Source organism: Stylophora pistillata, chromosome 7 (assembly GCF_964205215.1).
Source record: "Stylophora pistillata chromosome 7, jaStyPist1.2, whole genome shotgun sequence".
In the NCBI taxonomy this organism is placed as follows: Eukaryota; Metazoa; Cnidaria; class Anthozoa; order Scleractinia; family Pocilloporidae; genus Stylophora; species Stylophora pistillata.
This window is the reverse complement of record NC_142525.1, coordinates 7,491,970-7,505,000: the sequence shown is the minus strand read 5'-3', so window position 1 is coordinate 7,505,000 and position 13,031 is coordinate 7,491,970. Positions and strand designations below refer to the sequence as shown.

General features: G+C 38.2%; 1 protein-coding gene and 2 long non-coding RNA genes across 5 annotated transcripts in view; 2 read left to right on the top strand and 1 right to left on the bottom strand.

Annotated features, from left to right (window-relative positions):
* The window catches only part of LOC148726447 (uncharacterized), an 8,973-nt gene extending 3,415 nt beyond the window's left edge, over positions 1 to 5,558 (bottom strand). Inside the window, exons 1-2 of one of the 2 annotated variants that reach the window (XR_015989818.1) lie at positions 4,401 to 5,558; positions 2,772 to 2,885 (exon numbers count right to left, since the gene is read on the bottom strand). This is a non-coding gene — a long non-coding RNA (uncharacterized LOC148726447). The remainder of the gene's footprint in view (positions 1 to 2,771; positions 2,886 to 4,400) is intronic. The other variant, XR_015989819.1, reaches the window with a different exon arrangement.
* Positions 1 to 13,031, top strand: part of LOC111346976 (uncharacterized) — a 120,301-nt gene that overhangs the window by 87,564 nt on the left and 19,706 nt on the right.
* LOC148726446 (uncharacterized) lies at positions 6,079 to 8,545 on the top strand. Of its 2 annotated transcripts, XR_015989821.1 has the most exons (3): positions 6,079 to 6,245; positions 7,153 to 7,257; positions 7,857 to 8,545. It is a non-coding gene; the product is annotated as an uncharacterized LOC148726446 (long non-coding RNA). The 2 variants fall into 2 exon arrangements; XR_015989820.1 differs by lacking the exon at positions 7,153 to 7,257 and having other exon boundaries at positions 6,085 to 6,245.

Genomic DNA, 13,031 nt, shown 5'->3' with positions numbered 1-13,031 from the left:
CTCAATTGGCTGTAATAAAAATACAACTCAAAACATTTTTCCTTTAGTTACTTCTTAGAGTAAGAAATCACAAGACTAAACTACAAGTGTAGAAACTTAGACATACTTAGGCTAAAACTCTGATTCAAAAATAAAAAACTACCCCCCTGAAAAAATAAAATAATACCAGTCTTTGATACCATCCTGTTACTCTCCAATTTTTTTTTCACTTTCTTTTAATTTTGTAAACACATATCATGCTTCTTCTCAATGTCAAGAGCCTGAGTTTCCAAGAAAACCCAAATAACCAGAAAGAGTATTGGCAACAAAGATAACCAAATGAGCAGTGGTATAAAACTAGAGCTTGGAGCAATTAACCGACCTGAATGACTGCTACACCCCATTCTTTTTTCCCAGGTTTATGTAAACTACATTTTGAGCAAAGAATGCAATACCTTGCCAAACATCTACTAGAATGATTCTATTAAAAGTGTGCATGATCATCATCTCTTGCTGAGATAGCACTCTTCACTTCAAAGTTTTTATTACTACACATATGGAGGCTTTGGTAAGATTGTGGAAAGGAGGGACAACATTTGAGCAGCTAGGAGGGACCAAAATGACAGTGTGGCAGCCATTTATTCCCACTTGGATGGCAATGTCTGGGGAACCTTCCACTTGAAATTTAAAAGTTTGGATGTACAAAAGGGTCCATTTTTGGTTGCTATTTCCCAAGTTGGCTAAAAATTATAGCTACTATGAGGGAGAGTATGTGGAGGCACGGTGGCCTCATGGTTAGTGCACTCGACTCTGGATCGAGTGGTCCGGGTTTGAGCCCCGGCAGGGGCATTGTGTTGTGCTCTTAGGCAAGACACTTTACTCTCACAGTGCCTCTCTCCACCCAGGTGTATAAATGGGTACCGGCAATTTAATGCTGGGGGGAAACCCTGCAATGGACTAGAATCCCATCCAGGGGGAGGTAGAAATACTCCTAGTCACTTCACACTACAGAAACCGGAGTTAAGCTCCGGCCTAATGGGCCACTAGGCTCGTAAACAGACTTTACTTACTTTACTATGAGGGAGAGCATTGACATTGAATGAATGAATAGAGTAGCTTTTACCTATCTCAATACACAACCATTATACATAGCGATGTTCTCTCTGTGATGTCTGTGTGGCCCTTGATTGATTTTTACCTTTGCCTTGCTCAAAATATGAAATTGTGCTGAGGACAACATTAGATTTTGGGATATGGTGCTGTGATTTCTAAAACAGAATCTTTAATGCGATTACTGATAGCAAAGGAGTTAATTACTGTATTTATCCATGTATGAGTTGACCCCCATTTTCAAGGTTGAAAATCAGATTTTTCATTATTTCTAGTAAAGAAAAATTCAGATCGACAGAAATTTCCCATATGGTTGATCTCTTATTTCTGAGAATGTATTGAAAACACGGTGAATTAAAAAAAAACTGCAGAGCAAAATGTAACCATGTGCCGTGAAGTTTAGTAGCACTTGTTTACATCCCCATGATTCATGATTTAAGCATATACAACCACTTTGATTTACTGGAGAAGTATTTCACCATCTTTTGTAAATCGTTTTGAAAATGAAATCTTCATGCATTTAAATAACCTTTTGAAAGGAGATTTAGTAGACTGAAGGAACACCGAAGAGCTTCGATGGATCGCTTGATGAAAACACGGCCATCTTGGTAACTACACAATATTTAACATAGATGGTACACGCACACAACAAACAAGACCGCACAAGAAAACAGCATTTGCCAGGTCACTAAGTTACTGTAATCATTCGCTGAAAATGAGAATTCAGCACTGAGGCTGTAAGGAAAATTGTCTGCTCTACAGATCAGAAGATACAATAGAAATCAGCCCCACTAGGTTTCTGTTTAAGCCACATAAAATATTATTTCAAACTTTTTCATCCATGAAGAACGCACTGAAAACTGACAAAACTTGAACACAATTAGAACTGGTTTTGTGAAGCTGGTTTTCCTAATGGACTTCAGGCAATTGTTATGCTAATTTCTTGGATTGCTTGGGTCAGGTCTTTATCTATGATCCGTGTAAAAGACGAGGGTGATTTTTTGGGCTAAATTTTCCGTCATAAAGAGTCGACTTATACACAGATAAATATGGTGATACTTCAACGATAAATGTAGAGCATGGCAATCAATAAAATAATCAGTGTCTAATCATGAACTAGCTCTTTATCAGTGACAAGTTTGCAAAATTAATATTGGAGAAGGGTACATTACTTCATACAACAGTTACTGTGAAACCATCATACTGAAAAATATGGCAACTGCTACACTCAACCAGACCTCTTTGTGCAAGAAAATCCTGGAACCACTCATAAAAACAAGCAGTAAAGGTCTGAAAAATTCAAACCTTGCATATGTTGCGGTTTTGTGAAATATTGCTTTCTACATGTGCCTTAGCCTAGGAGTAATGGTAAAATGTACAGGTGCCATCTTTGTCTGTCAGTGGATTGAATCTATTGGGTGAACACCAGAAAAATAATAATATTTATACAATTAAAATGAGGGTTTAATATAGGTATGCTGTGGTTCAGTTTCATCCTTAGTTTAATTCTTTTACTTTTAATAGAGGCCACATTAATGGTGACACATCATCTCATCATAACTTACACTCTAGGCGCTACATTTTATCTTTCTATACACAAAATGCATTTTCATTCATATCATTAGCAAAACCAAAGGAAAATTATGCTTACACAAAGGACAAAAATTAATCACAACATTTACCTTAATTTTTATAACTTAAGTGCATACTTTTCCAAGAAAATGTTTACAATGGAGCTTATCACCTCATTGGCACTTTTGTTTACTTTACTTTGCTGCTGGTAATGTCATCCATGCCTGTATGTATGAAATTAAGTAAGGGTTAAAAGATTAGTATTTTCTTTGCAGAAATAGTTGCAGCAAGTGTCTCCCCTAATATATGGATCACCAAAGGCTCACAATGAAAGCTGCCAACAAGACCAAGTTCTTGCTAACACATGTAGGAGCAATAATTGCTAATAATAGGCAATAGTCTGTACTGAATTAAGTATTCAATTGTGCATGAATTAGTTTTTATTTCATTTCAATATGTGAAACACATAGTTGAAAAAGTATGTAAAGTGTGGTAACATATAACATGCATATTATCATATTCCTTATGATTTAGTTCAAAGGGCTTTATTCTAAATAGATCAAAAGAAAGAAAGTGGCTTACGTCAGCCACTGATTTCAATGAAAAAGCACATATTATTAAGTGAAGAGTAATTTTGCTGCAAATCTGTCCTCTTCTGGGCGAGCAAAGAGAATGATTTAATACATTGTAACCCAACTGTTTCTTGCTGGAGAGCATGGGAGAGAGCACCCTATCCTTTATAAAAGATACCAGATCTTGATCATACGTGTCAACTGTTTGTGAGTTAACTTTTCAGGATATATGATGTTTGACATCAACCCTACCAGAGGTTGAATTTTTGCGTAGTCCCATACAATTACAATGAATACATGTCTTCAATTGTCTCCATATCTAATAACCATCAATGTAGACACTACGAGATTGCTACATGTAACATAACAAAAATTATAATGCGGCTGGAAGAAAATCACAAATTTTCGGTCATTGAAACACGGAGATCTGTCTAGTTTTTTAATTATGCATCATCTAGTTTTGCATGTCTCGAACAAAATAATAATAATAAAAAAATTATCCCTCGACACAGAAGGATTCAATGAATCCAGGTTAGTAGGGTTACTGTATTTTGCGAAACGAAACGAAACGAAACGAAACGAGTAAACCCGTACCAGCTCTTCCAAGACTCTAGCGATATATAACTTATTTCTTCCGATTGGTAAACACAATTCGTAGATACAACTCGATGCAGTGATGATTTATAAATAAAGACTTTGAGCCAAAAGGTCAGAAGTGCGCCGTTTCGCAAATTACAGATATGTAAATCTGTAATTTGCGAAACGAGCTCTTTGAAGACTCTAATGATATGTAACTTATCTCTTCCGATTCTATAACACTTTTCGTAGATACAACTCGATGCAGTGATGATTTGTAAATATAGAGTTTGAGCCAAAAGGTAAGAAGTGCGCCGTTTCACAAATTACAGATATGTAAATCTGTAATTTGCGAAACGAGCCGTTTCGCAAATTACAGATTTATATATCTGTAATTTCGCAAAATACAGTACAGGTTTACTCGTTTCGTTTCGTTTCGCAAAATACAGTAAGCCGTTTGTAGTTACTCGGACGCTTTATCGGTACATATCTGACAGTATTTAGCCCGAAACTTGAACGCGATCTTTGAAGAATTGTTGTAATATTTCAATTGAACAAAAATACTAGCATGAAGTGCAACCGAAACCTTACCGTACTAGTTCCGATAGAAAAGCACAACTTCGATCACCAACGCACTCCAAACCAATAAGGGAATCGAAGCCACGAGGCAACCCTTACCAAATCTACATATATGTGACATAGGTTCAATTGTTGCACATATATGTCACATATATGTGCATATGTGTGACATATAGTTAAAATGCTACAGTCATTTCTACATATATGTCACACATATGTCTGCATATATGTGACATATATGAAAATTGGCGAGGATGAAAACATATATGTAACATGTATGCAAGTTTGCACATATATGTAGCATTTATGTTTGCTCATATTTATCGATATAGCCTTGCATGGACTGATACAGTAAATTGAGGAGTCCCTAATTCCATTGTAGGGTTCAAATATTACATGATGCAGTGCTGTTTTCATTTTTATTACACTGTATGAATAATAAACTTAAAATGGAAAAGTGCTTATATCAATCTCTATAAGCACATTATATATACTCATGCATGCAGATCTGATTGTGAACTATTAAATATTTAACATTTTGCCAATCCTACTTAAATGATAACGTCAGCTTTTATAATCGTAACAGTGGCCAATTTACCATTTCAACTTTGTTGATATATTCAAATTATTTCATTGCCCCTACTGACGCAGCCCCAAACAGTTTCTTTTAGAAACTATCAGCCTCTACTTAAACGATAGCTTGCATGTATCCTGCTTGAACCTTTCTCTCAAATGAATTAATGCAATCCTAGTTTTTGGTGAAGCTAGGCTGGGTTTTTTATGCTGTCATCATAACAAAATTGCTTAAATTATTTGATAAAAAGTGAGATTTTTCTGAACTACAAATACCAAAGAGAAATACCTGAATTTCGGTGCCACTAATTCTTTAAATACATGTAGCTAAAACAGGCAAACCATATAGCAAGGATAAGCTCTAATGGTGTGGGTCTCATGGCTTGTGTACAGCTCTACCTTATGGCCCATGCATGTATCAAGTCTGCAAAGTACTTTTTAAGAGCATTCAATGAGCTGACACACTTAATTGTTAAGTAATCCAGGAATACAGTGCAAATTAATCGAAGCAATTACACCTAAAAGACAATTTCCATTTAGATTGCGAGCAATCACCAAAGTAAGGATCAAAAGAATGCTCTCAGACAGTTTAAGTAGTGAACCTGGGTACACAAAGGGATCCTTAAAAATTTCTGTTTGATTGGAGATGTCGCCACCAACTGATTTCTCTTCATCATCTGAAAAGCTTTCACGATAGCTTCTTCCATCACCTTCAGAGACACCGCTCCAATTCATGTCCAAAATATCATCGCTGTTGTCTTCAGGCGAAGACATTCCTTGATGGTCCGGAGATGAAGGCAATGACATATCTGACATAGTCTCCGACATACTCAAGTCCGCATTAATTGTCATCACGGTCATCTGAATACTCTGATTTGCGATTCCCTAGCGAAACATTCCCACTTTCCTCGGGAGTTTGCTCATCTTCATCTGAGGTAAGTTGTACCGTTTTATCCTGCTGTCGATAAAAAGTGCTTTTGGATTTTTGAAGGGATACTTCTCTTCGATGAATGTTGTGGCCATCTCGCCTTAACGTTCCACCATTTTACATGGCATGTAAAGCGCATGCCCTCTCATCACGAAAGACCACAATGCCTGAGGGTACGCATCACGTGGTAATATTCATGTGACTAGACAAGAGCGTCGACAAGAGCGGGAGTTTTTGAGTCGCAAGTGCCGAAGCATTGTTTCATCGGATAAATTTCGCTAGTGTTCTCCCATTTTGGACAACTTTTCTCATAATGAAAGAAACAAAGGCGCCTTCTCGCTTCGCTAACGGCTTTGGTAAGTCATGCAAAATTAACTGCGTTATATGGATAGTTGTCTTAGCTGCGAATAAATGCTTTCCGCTGTACCTTGGTTCCAGAGGAATTTTGTTTGAAAGCTAGGCCGATTGCGGATTCAACTTTGCCATAAAGATTCGCTACCTTCGGCATGTTTTGAGAGCGTGAAATTTCGGGTCATCCTCGGTGTAAAAACCTGATGAGGTTTTCTTTGTGTCATGAGGAATTGTTTTGCTGTACGCTTTTGTTTTTAATGTTTTGTTGTCTTTGTTTTACGTCACTCGTGAGCTTTACAGGTTTTTACACCAAGGATGAGCCGAAATTTCCGTTTGTTTTCATTGATGTCAATACAGAGGCCACTAAATAACAAAGGACAGTACAGTGTTTGCTTTTCCATGCTGCAATAGATCTTTTCGCGGTAAAAGGAGGGCAGCATGGTCGAGTGGTCAGCGTGTCAGACTTGCAATCTGTCGCTCCTGGGTTAAAGTCCCGCATTGGCGACTACTTGGATTAGCCCCGAATTTCAAATCCTCAGCCATGCTTGAAATATAGCTAACTGGTTTGCCTTCGGCCAGTTGGGATTCTTAACAACGTTATTTTCAATTTGAGTTATTTGTTTAAGTTGTTTCGTGGAAAACCTGTAAACTAGCTTCTAGCTAAGTGTTTCTCCACGTTACACTGTTTATTATTATAAAACTGTTTATTAAAATCCGCCATTTTGGAAACGGGGCAAACAGAGCGAGAAGTGTTTGTATGCAATGTCAAAAAACGTCTGTAATATAAAAATCTGGACAAGACTTCCGTATTATATCCCCATACTTGATTATGCATTCAATTCTTGGATAAAGGAAAGCAGAGCAAAAACAACGTATTTCCTTTGGGACTACAGCTTTGTTTTTGATTGGTAGGGGGTTATACGAAAATCTTTCCAAAATCTGCACAAACGTTGAATGGTGAGGGTAATATGGAGGCCCAAGCATTTCTCTATTTAAAATTGAGGGGGATATATAAAGGTAAGCTGAAAAGTGGGTGATCGTGTTTTTAATTTTCCTTACATCTGTCTGTAAACCCCGCAAATTTTTCAAGGTCAGGGAAGAGTTACTGGGGAATTTTGCAAAAAGTCAAGGAAAATCTTAGTTCTCGTCAAAGTCAGTGAAAAGTAGGGGAATGTTGATTTGAGGGTTCCACAGAGGTTTGTGAAGTAGTCGATCAAGTGTAGCAAATCGGATAGAAAGCTTAAAAGCGATGGAGAAGTGTATCATAGAACAATAGAACTATGCTATTCCGAGAAATTTCGTAAATCGTTCCCTACATGTCTTTAGCCTTAGCCATTTTATATTTGAGTTGTGCACCCCAAGGAAATAAAACAAACCATCAAACCCTGCTTAACTCTGTGCTAATAATATTTTGTGCACTGCGCTTTCGATAATTTGGTAATTAATTTAATTCAAGGTCAGTGAAAAATGTTTTGAGGTCAGTGAAAAGTCAGAGAAAAGTCAGGGAATTTTTTGGGTTCCAATGAGTGGCAACCTTTTGTTAGTATTACTATATTTAAGATATATCACAAACTAATCTATGATTCTAAGTATATATCTTGCTTCTCATTTGACAGCATTTGTATAGTCGCAATTCAAGAACTCAAAAGTGGCCCTTGTGCAAAAAACCATCCAGGACACGTGCACAGGATGCCACAGAGGAATTTCAAAAAGGAAAGAATGTTGACACTATATCGTTAGCATACACTTGCATTTTATGACCCTTAATCTTGTCCAATACATTCCATTGAAGTTCATGCACTTATCAGTAACCTATATGGGCAACAGACTTATCATTTTCTCAGTTGAATGCCTGGTTTATTGTTTGATGGGTTCTAAGGTAATGTTTTTGAATGTTGCATATTTGCGGGACCATCCATTGAGGGAGATTGTTATCTGCTTTTTTTATCTATAATGCCCTTGAAAATAGAAAAAAACTTGATTGTGGCAATTGATGTGCTTTAACTCAAGAGAAGTTTCTCCAACTGACCTGTAATTTACCAAGTACATGTCACTGGTGTACATGTTGTGGTTCAGTTTTATCCTAGGTTCAATTTTTATTTTCGTTTGTATTAATTAAACTCTATCATTATTGCATATAGCCATATATCCAACAACAAATGGAAATAAAATTTGCCTGTAGGATAAAACTGAAATACATCACTTTGATGCGGTACGTTGTAATTCAGGCCATTTTATTGATGTAAACACTCATTCACTTTGTTTAAGGAGGAATACAAAATATATGCTTTGTTTGCCACAACCATATATGTCTATGAGCATTTTCTTGCTTTACATTTGGGTACAGCTTTTCATTTGCATATACGGGCTGTTGATGTTTTATATAACTGTTTAATATGAAAAAAGATTGGCTCATAAAATTTAGAAGAACTGCAGAAATGCAATGGTCAAGAGGCCAACTCCAATGTAGCTTTGTTGGTTTATTAGCTCGACGTTTGGACCGTCTCAGTCTTCCTCAGGAGCATACTAATTACAATAAGATTAGTATGTGATTAGTATGTGATTAGTATGCTCCTGAGGAAGACCGAGACGGTCGAAACGTTGGGCTAATAAACCAATAAAGCTACATTGGAGTTGGCCTCTTGACCATTACATTTCTGCTTTTATTTACGTTATTTCAAGAGCCCACGATCACTTCAGTGATCCTCCAGGCAGCGCGTTTGAGACTGATCAGCATTGTTTGTGGGACCCCTTACAAGCTTTTACTTATATATATATATATATATATATATATATATATATATATGTATATACAATTATTTAGGAAAATAAAAATTAAAACTTTGCACGAAGTTTTAGTGCGAAGTTTTAATTTTTATTTTCTTAAATAATTGTTTACAAAGCTCCATGATTCAAGGATAAGGTTTTTTACGTTTATATATATATATATATATAACTAACTGCAGACAGTACTGTTTCGGCCTTCTGGGCCTCATCAGTGCAGTGCTAATGCTAGGATGGGGGAGAACCGAGACGGTCACCCCAAACGACCCAACCTTTGTGGTATCGTCTAAGCCATGCCAGAGTGCTCAAACTAGAGTAAACCAGCGAGCATGCGCAATTGCAACGGCAATGACTCATCCTAGATAGAGTGCTCAATTTGGACATGAAAGCAAAGCTTTGTATGCCAAAGAGCTATATCTAACTGCAGACAGTACTTTTTTTTTTTTTTTAAAAATATAAAAGCATGGAGACCAGGCAGTTTTATTTCGTCAATGATATCTATTTACAATTCTAATTGATTAAAGTATTCGAATTAAATTATGAGTTACTTAGGTAATTACAGGTCTCAATTAACTAATGATATTTTCTCTTACAGGCGGCACGAACAGCGCACGGGCTATAACAGCCCGGAGTAAGCGCCCACCTGTAAGAGGTAACAAAGTTCTATTTAAAAGTTTTCTATTTACTATTTACAAAGAGATATTTCAGACCATGTGGGGCGCAAACAGCGCGCGGGCCTGTAGCCCGGAGTAGGCACCCCTCATGGGCGAGATTTAACAAGTTTTATTATATACAAAGGTTCAGGGGGGAGCAAGAGAGGGGAAGAAGATGGGTTTACCAGCGTCGACCGAACAAAGTACGTTTTTAAAAGACCAAAAATTCCTTAAGGTATCAGTGTCGTTATTAAGAATTCTGAGTTGGACATCTTTCTTAATTAAGTCCATAATCGCGTTGGAGCTCAAAAGAGAACCTTCGAAGGTAGCTTTATTTCTGGCAAGCCAACACCAATATATGATGGTTGCCTTGAGAAAGTTAGATAAGGATATAGCGGTGGTAGATTTGTCTAGGGAAAAAGGGTAGTAGATAGATGTAGGGGAGATAGAGAAGGGGGAGTCGAGTAGAACACGGAAAAGGGGGGAGAAATGGTCCCAGACTTTCACAACTCTGGGACATCCCAAGAAGCAGTGTTCAATAGTTTCCGTTTTTCCGCAGATCGCGCATTTGTCATTATTGATGTATCCCCAAGACTTAAGGAGATATCTTACGCGGATCATTCTATGGATCAATAGCCAAATTAGATCGTTCTTCTTGTTTTCAATTAGCTTTAGGCGAGACTTGCGCCACACCCAGGCCCAACGATTGATGGGGCGGTCCATAGCAGACGCCCAAAAACCGGAGCACCGGGGTGCAACGCAGACGGGGTCAAGCAACAAAAGATATAAATTCTTACTGGTGAGTAAATCAGGTAAGGCACCAGTTCTCTGATGCAAGGTACGGAAATTATCTAAACAAAGGTGGTAGTAATTGGAAGGAAGGAAGGAGGAGGGACCAGAATTGGTGGGAAAAGAAAAACGGGGATCTAGAATAGTTAGCTTATGTCCTAAAAAATATCGAGCTAGGTAATGCCATTTGGATGTGCCAAAGTCATCTCTTAAACTGGAAAAAACAGAAAGGCGCAGGCTAGCGCACTTAGCTTTAAAATTAACGACGTTGAGGCCCCCAGATGATGGGGGCGCACAACAGCGATCGCGACTAACATTTTCCATTTTTCCTTTCCAGATAAAAGGCCAAATGATCGACTTAAAGCTATCGTGCACCCAACGGGGTGGGGGGATGACTTTAGCAACGTGCCATAAACGGCTTGCGCCTAAAGTATTTACAATTAAGGTCCTACCGATAAAAGACAGGTCTCTTTGTTTCCAAAGATTTAGAACCGAACTTAGTTTGTCTAATTTGGCCCGCCAATTGTCGTCGTCGACATTGACGAGGCCGTTTGAGAAGTAAACACCAAGCACTCTCATTTTAGTGACCCATTTGAGGCCATAGGGAGATTCAATTCTAGTTCGCCATTTTCCTAACCACATTGCTTCAGATTTGGACGTGTTCAGTTTAGCGCCAGATCCTTGTTCAAATTTTGATACGACTCGGAGAAGTGAAGAAAGAGATCTTTCGGATTTTAAGATGCAAGTAGCATCGTCAGCGTACTGGGATATTTTACATTGAAGGCCCCCTGCTCCGGGGAGCAGGAAACCTTCAATATCTTTACAATTACGGATTTGCGTTGATAATACTTCTGAAACTAGCACATAAAGGAGAGGAGACAATGGGCATCGTTGTCTCACCCCTCTTCTTAAGTGGACAGGGGGGGACAGGGAGCCATTAACAATGATTCTAGAGAAGGCTTTAGAATAAAATAGTTCGACCCACCCACAAAAGGAGGGGCCGAAACCAAATTTACGCAATACTCTCATCATGAATTCGTGGTCAACTCGGTCAAAAGCTTTTTCTTGATCTAAGGAAATGAGAATACCTGGTTCATTAGTTTTGTCAATCATGTCAAGGGCATCACGAAGTAAGGCCAAATTTGAGAAGATAGTGCGGCCGACCACGCCGCACGTTTGGTCTGAATGCACGATGGAGTTCATGACTTTTTTCAATCGTTCAGTGATGATTTTAGATGCTAACTTGTAGTCAGTGTTTAACAAGGAAATTGGGCGCCAATTTTTTGCGAGGCGTCGATCATCTTTTTTGTGGATGAGTCGTAGGAGGCCCTCGTACTGGCTATCCGCGAGGGAGCCAGCAAGAAAGGCCTCGTTCAAAACAGAAAGGAGAGATTCGCTCAAATCGTTCCAAAAACACGAGTAAAATTCTGTTGGGAGACCATCAGAACCGGGTGACTTGCCGGTCTGAAGGCCTTCCAATGCAGTAAGTAATTCTTTATTAGAAAAAGGGCCTTCACATAGATTGCGCTCATAATCAGTCAGTGAAAATTCGAGGTCGTCAATTATTTCAGTTTGAATTCGCATATCAAGAGGATCTTTGGTGAATAAATTCTTGTAGAAATTGGTTAAAATTCTTTCAAGATCATTTTGAGAATTTCTGAGAACACCGTTCTCGTCAAAAAAAGATTCAAAACTATTCATGTCAGCTCGTTTTTTCTCCAGACGGAAGAAATAGCGTGTTGGTTTCTCGCCTTCTTCGAACCATTGTGCTCGGGAGCGGACTTTAGCTCCTTCGGCTTCTTTCGAGATTAGAGAGGACAATTGGCTTTCCAAATCGCTAATTACACCTGGGTTATTTAAGCGATTAGAATGTAAAGCGTTTTTAGCATGGGTTAATTGCTTAGTAATTAGGATTCTTTTGGCATTTGCTGTTCTCTGTTTACGGATACAGTATGAAATACTTGTTTTGCGGATTTCGATTTTTAGAGCATCCCACCATTCGCGAAGGGAGGCGAATTCGGGGATTTTAAGCTTAAAGTTGTTAATCGATTTTGACATAATGTTTTTAAATTCTACATCTGAGAGTAAAGAGCTGTTGAACTTCCAAATTCCAGGACCGTGATTAGAAGGGTTAGTCGTTAGTTCAATTTTTACAAAGTCATGATCGGATAGGTCGTATACGCATGGAAGAATATTACATTTCGTTACTAGGGTTAAGCCTTTAGCGACGAGAAAGCGGTCAATTCTAGATGCCTGGGTATGGTCTTTGTTAGACCAGGTGAAAGTTACTTTGCGCGGGTTGTTTTTGCGCCAAATGTCTGTAAGTGAGAAGTCAGCACAAAGGGATCGGAGAAGTTTTTGATCAGACAATAGGATGGCGGAACAATTTAATTTATCTAGGACATTGTCTACACAATTAAAGTCTCCCCCGATCACTAGATCCCCTTGGGGGAGAAAGTAATTGTGCAGACAAGAGAAAAAACTTTTACGATCCGAAATAGTATTGGGAGAGTAAATGTTTACTAAATTTAGTTTAGAATTATAGTAGTCAATGAGTAAGCTCAA